Source organism: Chiroxiphia lanceolata, chromosome 14 (genome assembly GCF_009829145.1).
Source record: "Chiroxiphia lanceolata isolate bChiLan1 chromosome 14, bChiLan1.pri, whole genome shotgun sequence".
Classification (NCBI taxonomy): domain Eukaryota; kingdom Metazoa; phylum Chordata; class Aves; order Passeriformes; family Pipridae; genus Chiroxiphia; species Chiroxiphia lanceolata.
This window is the reverse complement of record NC_045650.1, coordinates 13,172,605-13,193,157: the sequence shown is the minus strand read 5'-3', so window position 1 is coordinate 13,193,157 and position 20,553 is coordinate 13,172,605. Positions and strand designations below refer to the sequence as shown.

Sequence of the window (20,553 nt, the reverse complement as noted above, 5' to 3'; positions counted from 1 at the left end):
CAATAGCTCAGATGTGGTAAATATAATAGTGCAAATTTACCAGGTCTTTTTCATGATATTGATGAATCTTCTATATACCTAGATTAATTTAACTGTAGGACTGTATTTAGCCAGGAGGTGAAATAGCCTCACCTGCTTTAGTGAGGAGAAATTTAATTGCTTCGTACCAAAAGAAATGTTGTAAAATGAAAGATAACCCTTATACACTGGAGGTAGTTTATAACAATAATTTTCCCCTCTAACATCGTCCGTTTGACAGTAAAGATTGAGCTTTCCTGCTCTTTCTGCTCTTCTACCCCCTCAAAACAGCTTGAGGAAAGAGGTTCATGTTAACCTAAAGTGCTGAAATTGTCAGACAGAGACCATTGAAATGACTGGTAAAATGAGCTTCAGTGATCTGATGATTCATCTTAATCAATTGCCCACTCTCATGTATAAAATTGTCTTTCTTGATGATACATGTGGATAATACAGATACAACATTAATCTCACCAGATACTGCATAATTAACCATGCCCATTTATCTTCTCACACACATGCACATCATTAGTAACAGCTGCAAAACTCAACTGAGAGACAATTTCAAAAGACAAATGGAGAAATTGGTAAGGAAACTCTTAAACTGAGTCCAAATACCTTTAAGTCTGAACACTAGTCTTAAGAAGATATTTGTAGATATATTTATATTTGGTATCATATATGCAGAAGTTTAAGGTTTGTATCCTGAGAAAAGGACAGTTGTTTGATCCATTAAGACTCTTAAATCTCTGGCAGGTGAGAGGGTGCTTTGTTGTTTGTTGTTGGGTTTTTTTTTCCCTACTCTGAAAAAACTAAGTTGTCAGCCTTGGAAATCAACAATCATAAGATATGGAGACTATTTAATTTAGAAATTCCCTTATTACAGATGCATGTTCTTTGCAATAAGATTAATAGATGTTATTAACAGGCTTTTGGGTATCAATATTCTAATATCTCATGACTTGGCAGGACAGTTCCACCTGTTTCTGGGTGCCAAAATAGGTAGCAATGCTCACTTTTGAGCTTGTTATCATCCACGACAATTTTTTGACTATTCAGTATTGTCTGAATCTCAGTAGTAGTTTTATTAATGAGCAATACCTATTCAGCATAATGACTAATTTACAAACCATGGAAGCAGAACAGCAATCACAGCTTGTGTTTCACATGCACAGCCAGTTAGAATCTCTTGTATTGCTGTGGGGGATTATCATATCTCACATCATGAGATTATTCCATTTCTATGTACGAGAGCAAGGAATAGAGCAATTCTCTTTTTGTGGACCATGATAAGTAGTCCACCAAATACTTCTTCATACACAGAAGAATCAGCCCAAACTAGTTGTTCTAGTAATGAATAATTTGAAGCTTCCCCAAAATTGTTTAAAATAATTGGGGGATTTATTGCTGTAAAATAACAGAAGAGTTTGGTGTAAGCATAACATTGAACCTAAACTATTAGTAATTAAACTGGAGCAATTGTTTCTAGATATGGGCATCCATTTCAGGAGTAAGGAGGTAATTGGTTGTGATTTCCTTATTTTGTTCTAAAACATCGCTTTGAATTGGAAATGTGTGTAAATTGGCTGCAAGCACACACAGTCCAACTAGTTGTTTAGAAGTTTCACTGAGATATGCAAAGAAACTTCTAGGTGTTTACTTTCCATACTGAGTAGTTAATCCTACCGTGTTTTATGAACCTTGTCTGCCCTTATTCAGTTCAGCATATTAAAGATGAGTTTCAAAGGCAAATCAAGAGAAATTGTTTGTAACTTGCACTTTTCCTTCAACACTTTCCACTTGACAAGCTTAGACTTGCTTAGACTTATTCTCACTTGCTTATGCAGGGCGTATTGATTTGTACAGATCATTTCTGAATTAACAGATATATCAGAAGCCTGGACTTCTGTTCATTTATATGCCAAGGCATCCTGCTTTAGGAAGAAGAAGGACTTAAAATGTATATTAATATTGTATATTTCTACTTCTAGTAAAGCACATTCTCCCAACATCTTGTACCAGCACAGCTGTCTCAGATTAAGACTGCCAGATATCTGACCTTGCTTTCACTGAGGTGTAACTTTCCACCACCACACACATTACCTCTGCATTTGTCCCCAGGCTTAATCAGAATGAATCAATCAGAAGTATATTTTCTGATGCATAAGTCACCACAGCCTTGACTCGAGCAGGTTCTGTAGAGGTCACAGTGAAGAGTGGAGGTCTGTTCATAACAAGCCTTGCCTGAGTTATGATTATGGCTGTCTTAGAGTGCTGTAACAAATGAGAGCCACTATGTGGATGTGAAAGAGCTTACTTCATTCCAGTTTCATTTTGTTTCCCAATCTCTGGAACAAAGATTTCCTCATGCAAAACACCTTCTCTGTACCTTTCATCACATTCAGAATAAGAAAGGTTTACCTTGCTTCAGCTCAAATAGTGAAAAAGAATATTTCAGGATGTCAGTCAATCTAAAATTCCTATGAGAAATCTCTTGGGGGATAATACTCAGCACTCCCACTGAGTTACTATGCTTTGGAGAAGAGTATTCAGACCTTTCTGAATTCGATTGTGCTCTTTGAAAAATGTGAATCTATCTGCATTGATGGTACGTTTATGTGTACATTTTCTTTGCCTGTGTACTCCAGTGGGGCATCTGTCTTTAATCTCACAGAACTTTGACAGTGTGTCTCATAAACATACAAATTGGGCAAGTTTCTTTTGCAAACTAATCAAGTTCCTGCTGACAACCTGAGCCATCTTTTTATTTTAAGTGTGGTAACATATTCATCCTCTTCTATCAAGTCATGACTAATGGAGAGAAATATTGCCATCTTTTATATGTTATTATCCAGCCTCTTATAATCTAATGGAAATAGAACATAAAGTTTTTGGTGGTGGAATCTTTGATGTTCTTCATCAAACAATTAAAAAGAAAGCAGAGTGCATGGAATGTACTAAAATGCACAGTCAGGTGCTAAAATAGTATGATGTTTATGATCTGTATAATAGCTTAGCTATTATTCTTACAAATTGTTTACTGAGTTGGTGATATTTGTATTGAAAGTGGTACTAATATTTGTGGGTTTATGCTTGTAACATGGTTTTATTTATATATATATATATATATATATATGCATAACTGCTGTGTTTATAAAGGCATGTCTGACTCTGCTTTAAAAATATAACTTGGAACATGAGCATAGCAAATGCTTGGATAACACCATCTGACCTGCAGGTAACAAACATCACAGGAGTGTGTATGAACAGTGAGCCTATTAAAGCTCTCCCTTTTGACCTATACATTATTGGATATGCTGTTATTTACCTGCTAAGGCCCTGAAACTGCAGTTATCTGCCTGTAGGCATAACCCTGTAAATCCCTGACTTTAAAGGTTGTAAAGGTGGAGTTTGTCTCTTAAGGTTCCTTTTCTTTTTTTTCCTTTTTGCCAGTTTAGGCTTCAGAGTGACTGTATTTATTATTTCGGTGGGAATCGTGACAACAGGGGAGGTTTTCCCATTGTTTTGGCCTTGTTGTCCATGCTTCTCCCAAAGCATCCTTGTGCCTGGAGAGAGCTGGTCTGCAGCACTGAGGTTTGATGATGCTGTGAGCAATTGTAAACAAGATTTTGTATAGGAACAGGTCTCTGTTTAACCTTGAAGAAAAAACAGTGCAACCTGTCATATTCATTGAGACACAAAATGCTGAAATCAGAGGCCAGAATTATTTATAACAGTGTTTATGCAGAAATCCCACTACAGGGGAAATTATCAGTGATAAAATTGCACAGTAGTCTAAGCCTTCTCTCTGTATTCCAATATTGGCCAAATACCTGACTTTAAAAACACTTACAATTAACTCTAAAATGAACCTGTGGGGATATATCCCCATTTTTTTTAACAAACACAGAAGATTGCTTCCTTGGAAGGAAAGTTCATCTTCAGCTCTGGTTCTGGGAGGTTACATGGCCTTATGAATAATATTTCTAAAAATTCTGTACCATCTTAAAAGTGATAAAGACAGAAAATTTACCTTAGATTTTCAAGACTATTGCAGACACAAAATTTATCTATAGATTGAGGAGTAGGCTGCACATTGTATGGAAAACCTTAAAAAACCACCAAATTATCTCTAATTTAGGTGAGAATATTGCAATTAATATTATAATTTCAATGATTTTGTTTAATTCAAACTGCTGACTCAGGAGGGAGAGAAAACTGGTCATGCAGCTTCAAATGAATTTGGTTACACATGTGGAGATGACATATGAATATCACCTAGTTGACACATGAATATCACCTAGTGTACACACCATATATTGTATTTCTTTTAGCCAACTCATAACATTTCGCTCTAGAAATGCACTAAAATAGTTACATGCTGCTATTAAAAATCTCCTATGAAAGAATGATTGGATATCTTTTTTCAGAACACCTTGAAGACTATGATAAAAAGAATATTGCAATTATTGAAATTACTTTAAAGAGGTATAAGTAGCAAAAGAGTTTTAAATCCGGTTTTCCTAGTTTGGAGCTGCAGATAATGAGTGCAATTGATGTCATTTAATCACAAAAATACTGCATCTGAAATATGAACACAATTAACTGACCTATCTATCTGAGATCAGAATCATAAAATACTTTCCCCACCGTTTGCACCTTTGAAACAGTTTCTTTTGGAGATTGGAGGAAGGCTGAAAATCAGAACTGAAAACCCCAGAGCCTTCTCATTGCTACAAAGAGGTAGAATTATCTTAGTGATAACTTATATTTCCTAAGCTATTGGAAATGAATAAAACTCACATCTTTCTGATACTTAGCCAATTTACCTCATATTTAAAGAGTGCTTGCTCAATAAGTGTTTTCACAGTGGTGCATAATTTTCAATTGGAAAGTAATAATAATGAGAAACTGTCCTGATAGACTGAATTATTTTGTCCATAAGGATGATAAAGTTCTACCAAATGCAGTCACCTGTCTTCCACTTTTTGATAGACATCCCAATTTTTCAAGCTGTGTGAGGAAGAAGTCCAGCTGAGCAGAATTGGATTTTCAAAGTTCCAAAGCATTCATTACTTGAAACCTTGTAATTAGTTTCTTATAGTTACAAGTGTTTTAAGATTTAATGGTTTTTTTAGTATTAAGCATAAAGTTTATCAGTTCATGCATTCAGGATTCTTACTGTATAAGGCACCTTAAAAATTGCCTCAAGATATGGAAGTGTTGATATGAAAGGGTTGATTTTAAGTGCTTTTCAGTTAAAAGTAAAGCAAGAATAGGTTTCCCTAACAATAAAAATAATGAATAATTAACAAGCAAAATCAGTTTCACGGGTAGCAGACCATCTACGTGTATTCAGACTTAAGGGAGAAGCAAAACTGCAATAAGTTTTAATCAAATTTCGCAGCTGCTGAAATATATTCATGCCATATTTGATTGACAAGTCTAACACAAATAACCCAATCTATAAAGCAAAGTGTTACATTTAGGGTCAGGCACCTCATTTTCATCTACCTGTGTTCAAAATGCAAAGCCCTGAAAGACTGTTGTTATTTCCAAAAGATTCTTTTCATTTCCTTTATCAACTGCATTTTTCTCTACTACTCATAGCAGTGGTTCTTCAGAGGACTGAAATGAACCTGATGAATGCTATTAGTTTTTTTAAGAATACAATAATAATTCCTTACCTTCTGTTAATGTGTTATTTTCTTGTCTTCACATGTATTTAGAGATTCATTCAGTTTTCTTTGTGTATCAACCAAAGTTCAACTAAATGGAAGGGTCCCTAAAACCCCACAGATAATAAAGAAAGTTTTTGCATTTTTATGTTATGTTTCTTTGGTTGATATCAGTACTTCCTTCAGTAACCTGCTTTGCTGAGTTATCTTTCACGGAAGAGACAGATATTGTACAAAGAATTATTGGAGAGGAAATCAGAAACAAAAAAGGATCTTAATAGCAGCTGAGAGTAAACAGATGCTAAAACAATGGGAAGATCTTGACTTGGTCTGTCTAACAGTCAGCAGCTTATTGAGTTTTAATAACTAAAATATTTCTCTCAGAATTACTAGGAGGAAATTAAACAGAATACTTGACTTCTATGGGTGATATCTAGGTTTGAACAGTTAAAGATGACAACGATTCTCTAGATATTTAAAAGCGTAATATTTAGGCATGGAATTTTGCTAAGAAGGAAGGAAATTTGAAAAATACTTTTGTAAATAGAGTACTTGGGCATCTGAAATCTGGTGGGAGAGCATGATATGAGCAAGGTTTAGGGCTTTTGTGTTTGGAGCTTTTTGTTGGGGTTTGGGTTTTTTAATTTTGTTTTGTTACATATATCAACACATAACCATTGCATGAGGAATCTTACAAATCTTTGATTCTCAGTATTGCAACTTGCACAGCAAGACACAGAAAGCTGCTGAAGTGGTGCCAGAGAGCCTGTCTGCATCATGTTACAAAATCAGCCTTCTGTTACATGGGACCTTATTTAATAGATACCTGCAGTAGTCAAAGGGACAACAGTAAAATATGATTTTTTCCTTTGTTTTTAAATTTTGTTACATTTCCACATAAGTTAACATTGTGTTGCTGGGTCAGTGGCTGCACTTGAAAATAAGAAATCCAGGAAATAGATGGAATCTGGTTTTCAATACGCTTTCCCTATTTTATGACCCCTTCCCCTTATCTGATTCCTTTAATTTAACAAGAGCATAGAGAAACTGCTTACACATTTTTTTCACTATATTTGAGTTTAAGAACAAATATTACCATAGTGAATGCACAAAGTAGTGTCTCTATGCACTGAATAGGAATTTTTAATTTCATACAACATTAGCAGCTTGCTGTAGTAAGTCTTCAGACACTGCACATCTCAAAAAGGCTGAATCAGAGAAAAGAAACATAAATTTTTATTTGAAAAATTCCACAAAATGTGCATACCTCTGTATGAAACTGTGAAGGTGAAAGAAAGTCTCTTAAAAGCAATTTTTATATTTTGTGCTTATAATATGGTAGATACATTATTTCATTGTCAAACCCACAAGCCTCTGTACAGTTTAAATAACAGTGACTAAAAACAGTGTTGAAATTGCCTTGCATTATGCGTTGCTACCTCGTTTTCAGGGGTAAAAATAAAAGCAAATATTAAGTGGGATCACAGTAGTGGGTTTACAGGTATGAAAGACAGACAACTTGTGATGACTGAATCAGAAAGGATTCATCTCACCTCAGCTGTCTATGACACCTCAAGAATGAAATGGAGCTGCCACCAAGCTGCTCCTGGCAGGGCCCTGTCTCTGCTCAGCTGGGCACTGGAAAGGTTGTGGTTGGATGATTTCTGTGGTCTATACGTCATCTTCCGTCCTCAAAGAGTTTTATTGGTCACTTCACCTCTCTTTGGGTCTCCTGAAAGGTTACGTTTCATAAATTAAATATTCTGTTAAGGGGAAAAAAAAAACTATTTGAAAATGTTTCTATTGATTGTAATAATTCCCAGACTCACAAGTAAGTGAATTTTACCTGCAGTGCGTGATGGCAGATGGGTTTGTCATTACCACCTGTTCTATCTGAGACAGCAGATGTACTTGTAAGCTGGTAATACAGTATTTAGTAAATGGCCAGCTTTCTGCACTGATTTCAATGTGTTTGGGCTCAAAATCCAATTCCTTCCTTCTGAAAACAGTAATGATGATTTAGATACATTGTTTTGCTTAGCTATTCTATGAAGCTATTTTGTTTCCCCAAGATAGGGACTCATGCAGTGTTATAACTTAACCTCATCTCAAAGCAATTAGAGTAATCTCTATTAAGCTTAGTCAGTGTCCCTTAAAATTATTTCTGACATTTGTTTTTTGCTGGATTCTTTCTCATGAACTTGGGAAAAATGAGAATTATGAGGTTGTAGATCTGTTAAACTAGATCATTTCACATGCACTCTTACTATTGTATGTTTTTTACCTCCAAACAACTCAGATCTTTCTCAGTAAATTACTTTTCAATGTTCAGAACTACTTTTTGAGCAAATTAATATACACATTCATGGCAATTTAAAATAAAACAATCTAAGGGTTGTATTAATCTAAAGGTCATATTTTTCTCTTGTTAAAAGATAGCACAGTAGATTATTAAAAGTTTCATTAGCATTCATTGAGTTCTTAGCTCTCACTATAACACTCCTTTATATACTGAGATGGTAGAAAAGTTGATTTTCTTAATTTAAAACTTATACAAAGAAATCCTGAGTGACTTCGTTAGAAAGATGAGCTGATGAGAATAGAAAGATGTTAGAAAACTAAGAGATTTTTATACAACCTGTAGTAATCTGAAATTAAATGAAATCAATTGATTATATGATGAACTAACAGTTTATGTGAATAAGTGCTCATTAAATGATATGGTTTTGTTACTGTGAGAATTGAAAATACTTAGAGTGAAGGTTTTGCTTTTAATTAGAAATGTTTCCAGAACTTTCTGTGGCACTCAAGTACCCAAATCATGGCAATACTAGGGAGGATTTACTCTCACATTTCATTTGTGTGCACATAATTCTGCATTCAGTGATTCAGAAAAATAAAAACTGGAAAGAGAAATGGATCTACATGAGACATGAATGTTGTATGTTGTTTCATACAACACCTTCTGTGGACTTATAGAAATTGCAAAATGTATCAATGAATAAGTAGATATAATTCTACCTTTACTCCTACTACTTTGATAATATCAAGAAAGAAAATTCCAAAGCTTGCTTTATTTTCCTCTTGAGGAAATAGTGATATCCAGGTCACTCAGACACAGGTGTGTGACAGTATATAATCAAAATTTGAATTACTGATCTTTAGTGTCAGGCTCTTTTCTTTCATTTCCCCAGAGAAGGGAATTCTGAGTGTGTTGGTTTCTACTGCTGAAAACCAGCTGCATTTCAAGCTGCCAGAACAGTTCAGGTGAGGCAATAATTGGCTGCAGAGATCTGAGTAGTGAGTACAAGCCCCCCATAATCAGGACAGAGTTGGGTCGTGGTTGTTCCTGTAGATCCATGGCACCAAATCAGAGGCAGCCTGAGGGACAGCTCCTGAATGCTCAGTCCTTTGTACAAATGCAGTGATGAGGATGGGTTTGCAAAGCAGAGACTGCCCTTGGAAGCATGTGGATTTTTTTCCAGTCTCTTTTCTTTTTCAGAAGAGTGGCAGGGTTGAGACTTTGGGCATACTAGAGCTGCAGATTACCAAAGAGCTAGAAGATTTGGGAATTTTAAAATCCTAGAGATGCTGATCCCCTTTGGCTCTTGTTTTAAAGGCCAAACAAATGGAGCACCTGTTAGTGCTTATGTTTTTTGCCAGAACAGTAGAGACAACATCTGTGCCCATCCAGGGCTAAAAATCTCATGTCAGGGAGTACAGCTCTTGAAGCCAGTCATCAAAGCAGAATTCATGCATAATAGAAGTTCATCTCTCAAAGATATAAAAAATGGGTCTTAGAGAAGAAATGGAGGTCTAAATGTACCATCTAAAAGCAACAAACAACATTTTTTCAGCTCAGCTGAGCAGTTGAGAGAGCAGAGACAAAAGCTCTTGTAACTGCATTACATAAATGCAGAAGAGAGCTTAGGGTGAACCTCTGTGAATACCCCAGATAAAACAGTGCTAAGCTTGTTGGTTTGGCATATAAACACATATTTATGCACTATGGCAATACACTGGTGAGTCTACAGCTGGAATACTGTGTCCAGTTCTGGGCTTAACCTGGAGAGAAAAGGGCTCGGGGGATCTTATCAATGTGTTCACATCCCTAATGAAACAACCCTAATGGGAGATAATAAGATATGGAGACAGGAGTCTCACTGTGGTGATCAGCGACTCAAGTCAACTGGCACAAACCAAAACATGGGAAATTCCATTTAAATGAAGGAAAACATAATTTTTTTTTCATGATGGGGGTTGGACACTGGCACAGGCTGCCAAGAAAGGTTGTTAAATCACTACCCTTGGCAGTATTCAAAATGTGATGGGATACAATCCCGGACAATCTGCTTTAATACACCTGCTTTGGGTGATCTCCAGATGTTCCTGCAGACCTCAACTGTTCTGTTGGCTCTCTGGGTAGAAATTGAATTTATATAAATTCAGACCATAAGTACATTTTTAAGTGAAGGCAGTCAGTTGTTAAATATTTGCCAAGGATCTTGATAAATTCTACAGCTGCAAAAATTTTACACCAAGATATAAATGTTTTCACAAAAAGTGGACTTAATTCAAACATAGAATTTTTTTTTTTTTAATATAAGTCAAAACCTTTCAAGGTTTCTCAACTGGGTAGGATTGAACAGTGTCACCTTAAGATTAAGAATAAAATAACTTCTTAGAAAGAATTATATTCCTGCTGCACTATTTGAAATATAATTTTAAAATTCTATAAATAGTTATATAGGCTACCCCTGGAAGGATGTCACTGAAAAACATGAATCTGATTAATTAAAATTTGATCTGTGTCTTAGCACATTAACATGCAGTGAAATTTTTCTTAGGTAGTAGTCTTAAGGCAAGAAGTAGAGAAGGTTGTAAAACCTGCATAAAATGCTGTGTCATGAGCTCCAAGAGTAAGACCAGACCTGTGCCTTATTTAAAATCATCACAGAAAATACTTTTTATTAGGAAACTTTAACTCCTTGAGACACCTCCAGCAAACTCTTTGAAAGTCATCTTTGTCTGCAGACATGTTCCTTAGCAAAGAAGAAAATTTAGATTGTGGTGACAAATCTAATTGTTGAGTTGATCAACACTTCACAGATATATGAAGGAGTATTATATATTAAAATACAAAATAATTGTATTTTAATTGCATTTTAATTTTTATTTCTAATTTTTTTCTAAAATACAACAGGTCGTTTAGAAAATACATGATTTCCAGGGTTGTTTCTTTGTTTATTTCGTTTGTTTTTTTTGTGAAGGTTTTATTTTGTTTGTGTTATTTTATTTTATTTTATGTTTTAACTGAGAACAAAGTAGCTGCTTCTCTGACCTATCTCAGTGCAACTGTGTTCAAAGTGTTTTAAGACAGCAGGGACTTAATTCTCTCTAGAAGATAATTAATGTGCTCCTCTTCAGCAAAATTTGCTTTACTTTTTAACTCTTTTTCTCCTTATTTAGCTGCATACCTGCCAGTTTTCCATCATCCAAACACAGAGAACTAGATCTGATTCACAGTCTCTTCCCATTTCCTTATCAGACAATTACTGTTTTCCGATTCAAGATGAATATCTTAGGTCTGCCCTTTGAGTGCAGTTTTAAGTGACCATTTCTCCAGTGGTCATCAAATTTATCCAATTCATACTCTTTCCTGTTTTAATTTCTACAGCATCTCTATTAAGCTGCATTTTCTGTCTTCTCCCATGATTCTTTTTAACATTTCAGCTTTCTGCCTTCTGTCATTCTCTGGGAGAGTTTTCAGGACAGTGGCCAGCTGCCAATCTGCTTTCTCTAATCTCTTATCATGTGACATTGCAGCATTTTTCTTGTTCACAATGGGTAGTTCAGGGCCAGAGAAAGACTGAGGATTAAAAGGGATTGCAACAGAGTCAAGACTAGTGCTTCAAATTCTACACAAACTCTAAGAGGAGCAAAGCAGTAATGTAACACCTTCTGTAAGGTGACTCCAGTGCACATACTTATGAAAACATCTTGTCATCAAGGAGTAACCTCCACCATCTTATAGAGAGGAAAAAAAAGGTGACTGAAAGCACTATTTAAGGGCAAAGAGGTCCTTTGAAAGTTTCTCGATGTGTTTGTGTCTTCCTCTTTTTTGATTTCAAAGATGAGTAGTGTTATTAATCCATAATGTGGTTGGAATGAAATATTTTGCCTTTTAAAATTTGAACTCAGAGATGCCCATTGCTGCCTTTCTCTACGTGGATTTTTGGTTTTGTGTGTGTTGAGCAAGATAAAAGAAAGCACCAGCAACCTGGTAGGGATATGGGAACATTTGAGTAGGATCAGATGGAGTTTGGCTTTTCATAAATACTGACTTCTTGCTTTGCAATGTGAGGAGTCACTGCTACCAAGGCACTGTCATATTTTAAGTGGAAAAAGTCTCCTAAATCTACGAAGGCAGTGTTACTAGTTATATATGAAGGATTTGAATATTGCATCAACACTTTAAAACTTGAGTTGCTCATCCATATTTTTGACCTGTTGCTGTCTTGTTTTCAGATTTGTCTAATTATTAGCTCCAAGCCATCAGCTATCCATCCAAGCAAGTATTTTGACTATATGGTTAACTGTATTTTCTAGTTCCTGCACGGAGTAGTAATTTATGACTCCATAGCTCTCAGCTACCCTGGAATTAGTAGTGCCTGTATTGGCTTGTGACTATTGAAACCAATATTGTCTTGTTTTCCTGATACCCTTACACATAAAAAAGATTGACATGGCAGAGTAATAGAAAGTGTATTGCATTAGGGTTTAGTACTAAAGATAAAGAACACAAATGAAACAGAAAGCATATGGCACTCCTTGCCTTCCATGCCAGCCGATGAGCAATACATTTCGTATTATGATCCACTTCGGAGGCTTTAAACCATTAAAACCTTCCTGCCTTGTTTTGCTTGCTTGAAAGTTGCCAGTTAAACCAACTGGAGTAGCCTAATTTAGCTGATTGTGTGACTGATGTGTCAGAGCTCTGGCTTTGAATTTCCTAGGCTGGGAGTGAGAAATAGGACAAAATGAATTGAATACAGCATATTGTATACCATGACAGTGCCTTAAAGATGGAACACTGAAGATGGAACTGAGACGTTAATTATGAAAAACATGTAAAGCAAATAGAGTAAAGCAGTGAATAATTCTTATGTTCAGGTAATACACTCAAGAACTTCAAGAACTTAAGTTTTTCTTTTGGTTACCGGATGGAACTAGTCACTATATCATAGAATTCGTTATGAAAATTCTGTTAAACTGTTAACTTTAGTGTATGCCAAAAAAGATAACTTCAGATAGCTCTACCCCACTATCCAGTGACTTAAGATCTGTGCTAACATTGAGTGTAGTGGTTTTCCCAGGTTGAAGCAAAGGATTTGAAATATTCACAGTGATTGTGCTTGAATGGATGCATTTAGAATCACAGTCATAGAATCTTCTGGGTTGGAAAAGACCTCTAAAATCATCAAGTTCAACTGTTAACCCAGTGCTGCCAAGTCCACCACTCAACCATGGCCCAAAGTGCCACATCTACATGCCATTTAAATCCCTCCAGGGATGGTGATACCACCACTGCCCTGCAGAGCCTGTGCCAATGCTTGACAACCCCTTCAGTGAAGAAATTTTTCCTAATATCCAGTCTATTTGCTTTATATATTGATGTTAAGTTGGTAAAATAACTCAACTGGAACAACAGCAGAAAGAAACGTCACTCTGAGATCTTACTGCAAAAATTATTTTTGAATTTTCTTCAAATTTTTTGAAACATTCCTATTTCAACATTATCTTTATAGTATGATCTGTTATTTTTGTGGCTACCATCCTATCTGACATAGAGATGATATGAAAACATTGACCTAGAGAGGATGGTTTGAATGCATTTAGAGAAAAAGAAATGTAGCTGAGCATTCACCATTGGTTTGTGTTACATTAATTAAAAAGTTTAAAATATGATCACTGAGAAACTCCTCGTAAGCATTCAGGTATTGATTCTACTTTTTAATGAAGCATTTCTTAATCACAGACTTTTAAAGGTCAAAGAGATGTTAGGTCAGATCACCCCTTTCTTTTGACTGCATTTCTTGGAAATATTTGATCACTTTAATTGTAAAATAAAATCAACATTCTCTGGGGCATTATTTATCTATTTCAATTTATGTCTTTCCTATTTTGCATCAGACTTTTTCTCCCAGAGATACAGATCTACTTTGACAGGTCTGGTGTAGTGCGTTGCAGTTTGTTCATGTTTTTTTTGAGACTTGAAAGTGGAGGAAAAGCAACACCTCTTTGCATATTTTCTTTTAACTTTTCTGCGATTAAAAGTGTTCTGTCAGTGACTGATAGCCTGATTGAAGGCTCAGCTCTTTGCTGTTGTGAAATTATAATAGTACTGTCTAGATGTAGAAGGGTGGCCTCAGCAAAGCAGAATGATTCACAGGCAAAGTTTTATCGTAGTGGCAGAGCAGGTTCTGGAGAGGCTGAAGGAATGAAAAGAATCAGGGAGTTTTCTGGAAGCCAGGATGAGTATGTCCATATGGTCCATGGGCTGAAAGAGCCTTTTTCTGTATCTTCTCCTCTCCCAGATATCCTCACATCAGTCCAGCTGATCTAACCTCATCAGTGTTCTGGTGCCTCTTTTGGGGTCTCTTTGCTGTGTTGCAGGCAAACCATGGTGCTGGTTTAAGCCAGAGGCTCATCCAGTCCCTCACAGAACAACTTTGCTACAACTGTGGGATTTTTAGTTTAATATACCCCTGTTGAGGCCCTGCTCATGCTTCTGGACTGGTCTGTAGTTAACTCCACAAGAGCAGAGATTGAGCCTTCAGTTATGGTATTCTTCTTCCTCAGGCTAATTAAAGCAAAATATTTAAATATGATGATTTTTTTAAAATTATGACAGTGCCAAAAGTTTTCCATTATTTCTTATTTCTACTCAGGTTCTTAAATAATTAGATCCTGCTTTTCTGCTTCCTGACTCACTGAGGTTAGCTATGTAGAAAAAGAGGTTTGGGTTTGTTTTGGTCAGGTTCTTTTGTTGGTTTTGGTTTGGTTTTTTGGTTGGTTGGTTGGATGATTGGTTTGGTTTGGGCTGTTGTTTGGTTTTGGTTTTTGTTTCTTGTATCTCTCTTGCACTCTCTTGCACTCATCCTTCTACATTATCCCCCAGACAATTTAGTAAGTGGCAGCATATTGGTCATTCACAGTTATCACCAATGAAAAAGCAACAATAAAGAAACTGTATGATGCTGTAGGTGGTGGTGAAGTACTAATCCTAAATATTGAAACACATTTTAATTTCTGAGAAGAGTTTATCATGGCTAAACCACAGCTACAGATTTTATTATGCTTCTGTTGAACATGTGTTTATACTGTATGCTCTCTAATGATAAGCATGATGATAATTTAATGCAGCAATGCAATACAGCAAAGTATTTTCTTCCAGAAGTAATGGAATTAGAAAATCTTGTGGCAAAATAGGGAATATATTTCCTATTGCAGTGAGACAATTCATTATTTATTTGACCTTTAAAAATTCTAGTTATTCAAAATTGAACACAAACTTTGAGATATGGTCATATATGGAAAATATAATGAGCTCTAGTAAAAATTCTAAAACTCTGGGGAACTTTTCAAGTATAGAACATCCCTCTTGAACTCTGATGACCTTTAAAACTTGAAAAACATCTTAAGTGAGCACACTAACATTACTGCTGTGAAGTGTTGGAGGGAGCGAAAGCTGAAATGTATTTATTTTGGGAAAAAAATAAAAAAGTTTTTAAAGTACATGGAGGGGTCAATGTGCGGGGAGGACACAAAAAGGAAACAACAATTATCTTCCAATCTGTCTTCTCCCTCTAAACAGTTTCAAAGTGAATGATGAATGAAATGAGAATTCAAAAATAAATAATAATAATGTATTGTCTGGAAATGGTATAAAATGTTTTATATATAATGACTATTTTTACCTTAATTACATCAAAATATAAATCATTCAAATTACTGTGTATTTGAGTGGAAAATAATTGCATTTTAAATTTCATTGAAGAGACTCGGCGAACAAAATAGTAATTAAAAGCAGTTGTCATATAAACAAAAAGCCTCAGATCTTATAGACTATGGATTTTTTATTCCTGGATTTGAAAGCAAGCTAGGCAGAGTAATGACTGAGATTGATCCTATATTAGCTGAAAGGGGTGAAAATTAAAAATGTATGTACCATAGTTTTAATATCAAACTCATATAGAAATGGCAATGTCAGTGCCGAGGTGAATTCCTCAAGACGTGATACAGACCAAGCAGTCGTATTGTTTTGCTGTTACTTGAATAATTACTTTTCAACAAATTAAATCATTCTACTCTAGTGCTGTCTGTATAAAGCAAACTTGTAGTTATGGATTTCACTGAATTTTTATTCTCACTCTCTCTCTTATAACTCCTTGAATTTTTAACATTTTTTTCAGTTTGTTTTCCTTGTCTTTTTTTTTAATTTCCTTCAGAAGCAAAACCATCATAACCAGCACTGTTCTGTACATGCAGAAAGATGTTAAACAGTTGTCCTCATAGAATGTTCAATATTCCCGTGTAACTCTCAAGCCTTCCTTCCTTTTGAGCACAGAAATGTTTTGCATATATAATGAAGTGCAAAACCTGAGTTTATTTTTTACAGTTCTTCCATTTGTGCTGTAGAGATGCCTGGTGGCTTTAAGTGAGATCAGAATATTGAGATGAGTTTTCTTTTATGTATGCGTGTATATATTTATATATGTAGATCCTCTCCTGACACAGTCACCATCTTAAAGAGTTCCTGGCCTGTGGAAAAAACTAAAAAAGGGTATTATTGTCATCATTATCATCTAAATGGGAAACTGACTCCAAAAGCTCTTGTACAAGGCTGTGCCAGAGCGAGGAACAGAAGATCAATTCTTTTGAATCCCATTCTAAAACAGCACATTCACAAGTATCTTTCTTCCAGGCCAATGACTTCCAAACTCAAAAATATTTTTGAAATTACTTGTCACAGTTTCCAGAATTCAGTATTTTACTTTCATTTGAAGTGCCCCCAATGATCTCAAGCCATTGTATGGAGGGCAAATGACAATGTCCTTAGGAATATAAGAAATGGGTTTATTATGTTGAATAAGCTGAGCAAAGATGAAGTGTACAGCCAGATCTACCCTTTTCTCATTGGGATTCCCATTTTGTCTCTCACAGCTCCAGCAGGAGCACAGAGGGTTTGTGTCACTTCATTGAGAGCTGAAGAACACAGCATTGAAAATTCCAGCGCATCATACTGTGGTAAGTTCAGGTTTTTACTCCCTTATTGTTTTTACAACTCACAAATGCAAAGGCACAGAGAATGCACAAGTTCCACACTAAATAGGTTTTTTCTTCGAAATTACTGATATAAAAATCTTTTACATCCATGTTCTACTCTTAAGGTTGCTACTTTTTAATGCTGCATGATGGATGATCTTTTTTTTTACCACAAGCTGGATCCAATTTCTTTGGGACTGGTGTAAGCTTTTGCAGGGAAGGCTTTTATTCTTTTTGAGCCTGATGACTCTTATTGATTTGATGTCCTCTAGAAATCTCTTCAGAGGAATAGGCTCTCCTTATAGAGGTAGATTAACTGTTTGACCTTTAAGAACCACATGAAAATCAACTCTGTTTTAAATGCAAAAATATCACCTGGTAATAAAAGGGACTTGTTAATGTGTTTGGGAGAAAGCGGAAGCTTTCCTTAGGATTGTTGCTAGAGCTCCACTCTATATTCTGCAACTTACCTTGTGGCAGATTGTTTCATTATCCAGCAGTATCATTACTCTTTTTTATTATCACCTTAAAAATAAACAAACAATGATTTTGTTGTGTTTGACACAAGTAGTGCATTTTAATTTCATAGGCTTGTATTATTGACTTAGAAAAACTCTGTGATGTTTCGACTTGAAATACTGACTTACAAATATGAAAATGCTATTCAGCTCTGTGGAGATGGCATCTGTTGTGCATATTAAACAAAGTGTGTGATTTTTCTCTCTTCCACATGGAGCTTAGTGTTAACTAGGAGCCCCGATATTAATTAATTTGAGAAATAATAACTTGTCATTCATTTTGCTTTCATGAAGATAATTGCGCTGTTCTGCAGGCCATCCTGAAAGCAGGTCTTTTCAAGGAAACAAAGGTGTAATCCTGAGTTCATTTCAGTACTATTAATTGAAAATTCAGTTGGTTTGATAATCTACCTCTGTGATGTGTTTCTTTATTTTGCAACTTCTCAAAATGTTGGTTTTCTCTTTTGTTTGTATCTAACCGGTAAAGATAATAGTGGTGGTGATGATGGATTAATTCAGGCTTATTAATCAGGTTTGGACATAATTTTCTCAGTTCTAGAGTGTGCAAACATGGACAGATGACATTTATTGGCATTTATTTCTACTAGTGTTATGATTTGAAATTAGCATAATGGTTGTGCTTATGAGGGGAATATATTAGAACTCTTCTGGTGATGTCTTCATTAAACTTGTGGCCACTGGTTTTCAGTAGTTTTGTATTCTCTCAGTTTCTGCTGGGGTACATCACATATGATAAACTGATACATGCAAATGATTTAAAACATACATGTGCAAAACACCAGTAACCAGAATTATTCAAGAAACAATGCATACAGCAGAAATATATCATGACTATGGTTTAATTTGAAAAGTTGTAACGTTATGTTTTGTTTCAGAGACTTGGCCTAGATTCATTAAGCACTAGTAACATGCTGGTGAAGTCTCTGCTACCGTTAATTATTATAACTTGAAGGCTACTTATTTAGCTTTTTTTTTTTCATAGCATGGGGTTTTTTTGTTCTTTTTACCTGAAAATGAAACATTTACAGAACAATATGTATGTGTAATAAACGTATGTATTTTAAACTGGCTTTCCTGAAGTCTCTTCCTATTTTTAGCCCAGTTCAATTATGATTACTAAGGAAAAGATCTTCTGGAGACTAGATTTCTCTAAGTGCTCAGGGTGAAAGCGTCGTATTTTCTCGCTCTTCCTTGGATTTCATCCAAAGCCAATTCTGTTTAATCTGCCTGCTGCTGCTCTGGAAGTGACATCTGTTCAAATTTACACTCTTTATCATGGCTGACATGTTGTTTGTGTGTCTGTTTACCCCAAGCCCTTGTTCCAACTGCCTCTTGCAGATAATTTGTGATTTTTTCCTTCAGTCTCTCACAGGTTGCTAGGCATTGAATTGCTGCATATGGAGCTTTGCTATTATTTTTTATTTCTTTTCCTCAGCTTTGCAATTGTGTTTTGAAGAGCAAATGAGAAGTCTAGATGCAACATGTGTATCAACAAATATGCTGAAGAAGGGTAGATGAGAAGCGAACGGGTGTGGGGGATGTGGCACACCAGCAATATTCCTTATCAGGGTTTCATGTATATGTCTGGTAAAGTATGGGCTGTGATGTCTACACATCTCTTTTGTGGAATAAATATTGCTTTGTGATTTTAGCTACCTGGTTAAGATGGCAAACCTGAGAACCAGGGGTGCCCAGACCATAACTCCAGTAGTCCCACCGTGTGCAGGGCTGTATATCAAGATGAGTTGCCCACACAGATTGACTTGCTCTTTTCACCACACGTCTGCATTGATCCTGCCCCTGTACCATGTGCCTCCCGGCTGACTGGAGAACAAACAGGAGCTGACACACCTTTGAGCCAAATGTGCACAGCTGCAGGATCCATCTGGAGACTGCATCTTGCTGCTGCTGGATGACAAAAGACTAGTTGAAAGAGATAGTGAAAATATACTGCATAAATAGCAGTTGTAATCCTGACATCGTGTTCTCTTCCTTTCTAGTGCTGCTCTTCCTCCTTCTGCACACTTAAGCCAGTGTTCACATAATACATGCACCACTGCCACATAGCAAACAATTTTGTTTTAATCACTTCACAGATTTCAAACTTTGTGGTTTGCACAGAAATTCTGTTGCTTGTCAGGCTCGGAGTCTTGCCTTTATTTCTCTGTAGTAGTTGCTGTCTATTAGTGTAAAATGAGAATATCTTTCAAGACATGTTGATGAAATCATTATTGGTCCTCATTTCTCTATCTGGTTTTCTGGTAGAAAACTTTCCATAATTAGACTTGTTGTCAAGACAGTTCTTACATTCATCAGGCTGAGAGCTTTAAAAATCTGTTTAAGAATTTGCAAAATGGACATTTCTTAGGGTTTTCTGAAACTCTCAGTTGGATTTTCTCTAACAGAGAATACTGTGGAGTTCTTCTGTTTCCAAAAGAAGTTATGTAATGACAGCACAAATGTGTTTCTATAGTTTACTTAGAACATTTAATGCATAAGATGCTCATTTAAATTTAGACATGTACTACAAAATACAGAATGCCATGTCCTAGTCATCAGAAAGTCATCAAATGATATTGAAAATGAATAGTCAAACTATATAAGAACAGGAATAATAATTGTCTTCAGTCTATTATTTTCTCATTGTACACCATGGTATGGGTAGATTTTTATCCTATGTAATTGCGGTATATTCATTCTCTCTTATTAATTAAAAAGAAATTCTTCATATCAGATCTTCCAGATGAGCAGCTTGTGGAATACAAACCAGGAGCTAACATCTAATTTGCTTTTGCAGGGCAGAAAAATAATTCATCTTGATTGTTCAGTGTTATTTGAGAGGAAATTCTGGAATATATTTCCATCAACACTGAAATGGGGTCAAAGACAACTTGTAGGAAAATGTTCCAAGTTTGCTAAGCTAAACTTTTTCCCCCCTTTATTATCAATACAGGGGAACTGTTTCACTAAGTTAAGTAGTAATTATCTCA

General features: G+C 35.6%; 1 protein-coding gene across 1 annotated transcript in view; it reads left to right on the top strand.

Moving 5' to 3' along the window:
* The window catches only part of TENM1 (teneurin transmembrane protein 1), a 761,012-nt gene that overhangs the window by 135,271 nt on the left and 605,188 nt on the right, over positions 1-20,553 (top strand). The window contains 1 exon segment of the mRNA XM_032701921.1: positions 16,929-17,006. The gene's annotated coding sequence lies outside the window, so the exon portion shown is untranslated.